Below are 6798 nucleotides of genomic sequence, written 5' to 3'. Positions count from 1 at the left end.
AAATTCTTTTATTTAACAGAGGAATTTTTATGCAAACTTAGACCCTAGTCTTATAGCATTGGACTGTCAGAATTTTTATTGAATAAGAAAACTTAGTGAAAATTGTAATATTCTTCTATATTCATCACTTTTTCAGTATCCACTCATGTTTATAGGTTAAAATGCCATATTCAATATCAAAGTTATTTATGAAATAAAAACCTTATAAAGTCTGATAAATCATTTGTGTGTGCAAATTTTTAAATCTAAATCTCTTACATTAAATTATTTCTGTCTTTTAAATTACATCCCATTACTTATTTCAATTCATTTGATTAATGTGTTTGTACTACTATTTCAAAGTTGGTTGATCTTTGGTGGTCGTGTGCTTAATGCATGATATAATTAAAGAAAATAAGAGTAGACAATCACCTATAACAAAAGAATATATTAAGTGCTAAATTACAATTTAAATTACATTGCAGAGATCAACGCAGAGCTCGGAACACAGTTCATGCTAAGCTGCGTACAGTCGTAACCATCGAGACTGAAGGTCTCTGCACTCCCTCCCCTGAAAGCTCGTGACGTCACACAGCTCGATCTAACCGCCGAGACTCCAAACATGTTTTCGCGCGGCGTTAACTTGCTTCATTTGTGTTCGGGCGCCTTGGTTCGGTTGTTATTTTGTTCCAGGACTGGTAATTAATTAAAAATAGTATATAAGCTAAGCTTCCAAACAGTTGTGAAGAATGCCTCATCCTTGTTGCGTTCCCGGGTGTAAAGGAAATTATAAAAGTGGCCCAAAAGTTCGAGTATTTGGATTTCCGAAGAATAAGCAAGATTCAGCTAAATGGCTACGCGCCATACGAAGAGATAATTTTGTGGTTACTCCTCATAGTAAGGTATGTTAATTATTTATAACATTCCATTATTTATCTAAATCTAAATATTATCAGGTTTCATGTATATTTTCATTTTATATGAATTTTTATATGATGTGTATATTACATATTGATGTGTATATATAATTATTACACCAGATGTAATTTTACATCTGGTGTAATAATTGCTAATTTAACTTTAAATGGAATTAAAAATGACTATATAATTTACATATATACTACTAAAAATAATTTGTATGTTTCTCGCTGTGTGTAGTGTGAGCGACCATATTTGGTTACCAAGGAAAAAATGACCTATACGGAAGCTGTTCCTACTTAACAATATGTTTTAGTCGTATTAAAACAAATTCAATTAATTATATTTTGCTACTATGTGAATAAAACTTCCAATCTGCGAATAACGAAAATTCTTCAGGCATATCTATGTTATTTTACATTTAACAAAATATCGCATTAAACATGTTTTTTAATATTAAATTAATAAATAGTTTTTGTATTTTCCCATAGGTTTGTGAACTACATTTTAATGGCTGTGATTTTGAATACAACAATAGCGCCTTCGATCAGCGAACAGGTTGTCGAATAACACTTCCCTATAAAAATCCAAGGCTAATAAAAGGGAGAGTGCTATCTAAATTTCCCAATTTGCCAGGATATTTATCATCGAATTCCAAGACACCAAGGGAAGGTCCAGATGACAGAAGGAAACGCCATGAGGAGGATTATTTGAAATTGGCTTTACAGAAGAGTGCTGCAGAACAAAAGAACTATGACTCTAGAAGAATGTTTTCCTCGCTGGATGATTTACATGCAAAAATAGAATATATTGACACTTCAGTGTGGACTGATTTTAGAAAAACTGACCAGATAATTTTTGCAAAAATTATAACAGATACAGCTCCAGTGATAGAATGTTCACTTGTAATAGATGATAAACTTTCTACAAGTGCATACATATATGAGACTCAAGTATATAAATTAGGTACGTACTCTTTTCCTTTAAATATAAGCCACATGGACACCCTTAACAACATTTTTGAAGCTTTAATTAAAAGTGTATGTGTAAAGAAAAGCGATGCAACAGATATTATGAAAACTGTTATCTATTTACTAAAAAAATGATGAAATGTGATGGTAATGAAATTTTAAAACTGCAACTAAAATTTATTGAGGAGCAATTATCATTGTGTTTTTTAAATAAGAATGGTCTCAGGTATTCTGACCTGATGATATTTTCTGCTCTCTTTTTTAACATGGCTCCACATGCGTATAATTTTGTTCGTAATAGTAAAAATATTTTATTACCACATCCCTCTACAATTTGTCGCATTTGCCTGTCGTATGATGTGAAACCAGATGCCGAAACATTGAATTCTAATTTTTTAATGTATGTAAGACACAAATTTAATCTTTTGGAAGATAATGATAAAAAAGTAATTTTGATGATTGACGAGATACATCTAAAACAGCATTTAGATTATAAGGGCGGTAATATTTGTGGTTTGTCTTATGACAATAAAAATTTGGCAAACAGTGCCCATGTATTTATGATTAGCAGTTTGCTATCAAAATACAAAGATGTAATTCATATATTGCCAACCAATAAAATAAATGCTGAAATAATACATGAAATTGTAAAAAATATTATTATTGGTTTAGAAGAAATTGGTTTTTTTGTAATATGTGTCGTAACAGATAATAATTCTATCAGGATCAATGTTCCTTCTTACCTTCTTCGGGAACATGCAAGGACCTGACTCGGAACAGAGAGCTTCTAAAGCTATGTTCACTAGTTGTGGGAAGTAGACAGGATACACAAGAAGGGTATACAAAACCCTTTATTTTTCTCTATTTACAATAACTTCCGTACTTCGGAATACAATGACCCACCACTTGGGGTCTAAACGTAAGAATATAAAAAAAATAAAACTAAACTCTAATTTAACTTTAAAATAATAAACGTGGAAGATTGGCCTTATATTAACAAGAAGCGTATGTAGTACAGAGAACTGTGAACACTACAATACGTTTAAAATTTATCAAGAGGGTTAAAACCTCTGGCCTGGAAGGCAACAAGCAACTGCGTAACTTCTAAGGTAGGCGGCCTGTTTCGGCTCACTGCTTTCTCTCTCTCGCTTGGCAAAAAGCAACAACTTAAATACTTGGCGTTCGCCAGACAAACTTTGCATAAAAACCTTAACGCTTATAATTCTTGCCGGAAGTAGAAAATAAGAAGTGATAGTAAAGATTTAAAATAAAATAAACGTTAGTAAAACTTAAGATCCTTACATACTTCCCGCCAGAGTTAATTAGTTTGAAACTGAGGTCTAAAACGACCTTGTTGAAAACTTTTAGCTCTAGAATCTAACGCGAGGCCAATCTTTTACAAATATTTTTCGCTAGAAACTAGAAATTTAAAAGAAAGAAATTTGTTTTTACAATAGCAGCTCCCAGGATACACAATTTTTTTTCATCTGTACTGCATCCAAACAGGAGCTCTTATTCAAATCTGGTTCCTTCCAGAGATCTGGAAGGAAAACTAGTTTAATGAAATGTTACACAATGAAATGGCAAGTAACATGTATAATTATATTTCTCTTAACATTCTTATTTCATTCATGACTATTTTAATTATCTCTCCCCGTGCTCTCTGACATGTGTTGTAAAAGAACACCAAACACGAATGTGTTTCTGTCTACGTGTGCCACACTTCCTCCTACAATCAAAACACTAACGTGTTAAAATTCAACATACGAGACCTCTTAACACACCCTAATTTCAACTCTAAACCCTGAGGTACTATTCTGAAAGTGTCTAACTCTGAAGTGTAGCGTCAGAGAGCCTAACTACATCATTCAACCTTTAACACATATTCACCATGATTTAGTCTTTTTACAGTCACACGAATAAAAAAAATTTTAACATTACTTTCACTTTTACCATATCACGGTATTTCTTAACATTTAAAATAACAGTTCACATTGTATATAAGAACATATTAACATGCCGTTAATTTTACACATTTGAAAACATACATTAGTTGTACATTGTTAACTTCTTTTCAAAGCAAGTGCCAATTCTTTCTACATTGAAATAATACATTTCAAAAAGTCTTTCAGACTAAAACTTCTTTCTTGCTAGAATGATTTAAATAAAATTTATACAATAACTTTTTACAATATTTAAGTCTTTACACAACGCTATTATACATCAACTTTAGTTTTACGAGCAAGTAATTGAAAAACATAATACCAAAATCGGTAACAACTCATTTCTCGCCCTTTTGGCGATAAAGGTAGACCTCGCATGAGGTAAAACTTCTTGAAATCTGCCACTTGCAGTAAGAATGAAAGATTAACTTAAGTTTGCAAAGTAACATAAAATTTTACTTATCTTTGTGATATTCGGACATCCTTTTCTGGGCCCAGTCCTTAAAGGTAATGCATATAGTTGTTTGATTTATCCTCCTTCTTGTACGGGCTCGTCCTTCAGTGGCTTCCTCTGGAATCTTCCTTTTTTCACCAGTTTGGTCACCCTGGAATACCTTCTTTTTCTCCTCTGCTTGTGGTCTTGGCCGTTTGATGGCAGCTGGTCTTGGCGGAACCGGGAAACATCTTTCGTGTTCCTGCTTGGACCTCGTTGCTGGCCGTTCAAATTTTCCTTGTAACTTTTCCTCCGCCGCTGATGGCCCTTCCGCAGTTCGGCGACATTTGCTGCGGAGAGTTTTGTCAGATGAGTAGATCTTCCGTTTTAGAGCCGGGTTATAGTTGCCGTCATTTCTCCTGGTTCTCTTCACATACGTCGTCATCTCCCTTCTTCATTCTGGGGGTGTTCGTGAACTCTTTTCTGGACGGTGAAACGGCTTCTTTTTCTTGCTACCTTCAATTTTTCCGCGGGGAAATTTTCTTTTCACTTGCTCCTGCCTCTTAATGGCTTGCCCTTGAACTTGTCGTTTTTCCACCTCTGAAGCTTGTGCCTGCGGTGTCTGCCGTGCCGGATCCTGCAAAAGATCTGAAAATATTTGCATTTTATTACGATCAAAGTAGGGTTTGATTTGATCAATGTTTGCGGAGCAGGTTTCACCATTTCTGGCTTTTAACACTACTACAGCGTGAGTTATTTTATCTATAACATATGATCCTTCAAATCGAGGAAAACATTCGGCAGTCTTACCTTCTAGTGCTGAAGAAAGTGAATGCTTAATTTTTAAAACTTCATCCCCTACTTTATAAGTTACTCCCCGTCGTTTCATGTCGTAATATAATTTTTGTTTTCTCTGTGCTACTTCAGTATTCTTCTTTGCTTCCTTAATTAGTTTTTCTATATCACCCATTTTAAATTCTGGGGCTCTTTGTTGCACATAAAATAATTTATCTAACGGCGTTATAATCTTTCTGCCTAGAAATAACTCGGCAGGAGTTTTGCCCGTTGTATCATGTTTTGCGGTCCTAAGGGCGAAAGCAAATTCATTGACATAGTTATCCCAGCTTTTATGAAAATTTTTAACATAACTACGGATAATTTTCACTATATTTCTATTGACCCGTTCCGCTATATTTGATTGCGGCCGATACGGACCATTTTTAAATGACGTATGCCCAGTTTTTTGCACATGTCTTCAAATATATTACTTACAAATTGAGGACCATTATCCGATATAACTTTTAGGGGCGCCCCGTATTTTAAAATATATTTATTTAAAATAGAATCAGTAACTAATTTCGCGGAGGCTCGTTTTAAGGGAACAATTTCGGTCCATTTACTAAAATGATCAACCATAACAAGGAGATAGCGACTTTTATTTAACTGACTTTTTGGGAAAGGGCCAAATAAATCGATGCCAATTATTTCATTTGGAAATTCGGATTTAATACTATTTAGAAACCCGGCCGGGCGGAAATTAATATAATTAACTGCTTGACATGTTGGGCAGGACTGGACATACGCCCTTGTTAACTTTTGCAGTTCAGGAAAGTAGACTGCCTCGCGTACGCGTTGGATAGTTTTTCGAATACCAGCATGAGAAGCTAAAGGGCTGTCATGGAGCTCCTGCAGGATATTTAATCTAAGACCAGCTGGGATAACAGGTCGAAATTCGTTGTTGGAATTCGTAGTTTTTGTATAGAATAATAGACCATCTATTAGTTCGTAATGGGCCGCCCTATTTCTTATCGCCACAATATCTTGGTGGCTAAAATTTTCAGGATCCTTTAAATACTCATAAATGCTTCCAAACTCAGGATCCTTACCCAGTTCGGTTATTACAGTTTCTCGGGAATTTATTGTACATGCTGTGAGCATTGCCACCTTTACGGTATTACCTTGTTCATCTATTTTAATTCTTGATAGGGCATCTGCTACGATATTTTCCTTTCCGGGGGTATGCTTGATTATCAGATTATATTCTTGCAGCTTGAGTGCCCATCTTATTAACCTTGGGGATAAATTTTTCCCTGAGTACAATCTAGTTACCGCCGCATGATCAGAGTACACTGTTATTGGCGCCTTTCCAAAATAGACTCAGAACTTTTGCACTGCTAACAGAACTGCAAGTGCCTCTCTCTCGGTCGCGGAATAGTTTCTTTGTGTTTGATTTAAAGTTCGGCTAAAAAATGCCACGGGCTGCTGATTTTGCGAAAGTACCGCTCCTACCGCATAATCCGAAGCATCCGCTAAAATTTCTAAATTCTCATCCTTTTCAGGAAATTTCAACACAGGGGCTTGCGTTAATGCTTGTTTTAATTTTTCGAAAGCACTATTGGCTTCGGCCGTCCACGAGAATCTTGCCTTTTTCCTTTTTAATTTTAACAATGGCTCAGCGATAGCTGCAAAATCTTTTATAAAGGACCTATAATATGAACAAAGTCCTAGAAAAGAAGAGAGCTTCTTTGCCGTGTTTGGAGTCGGATACTTTTGT

The sequence above is a fragment of the Stegodyphus dumicola genome, chromosome 8 (assembly GCF_044657685.1).
Source record: "Stegodyphus dumicola isolate Sdum_Otavi_A_Nest chromosome 8, ASM4465768v1".
NCBI classification, from domain to species: Eukaryota; Metazoa; Arthropoda; class Arachnida; order Araneae; family Eresidae; genus Stegodyphus; species Stegodyphus dumicola.
The sequence above is the reverse complement of the archived record's forward strand: the minus strand, read 5'-3'. Positions refer to the sequence as shown.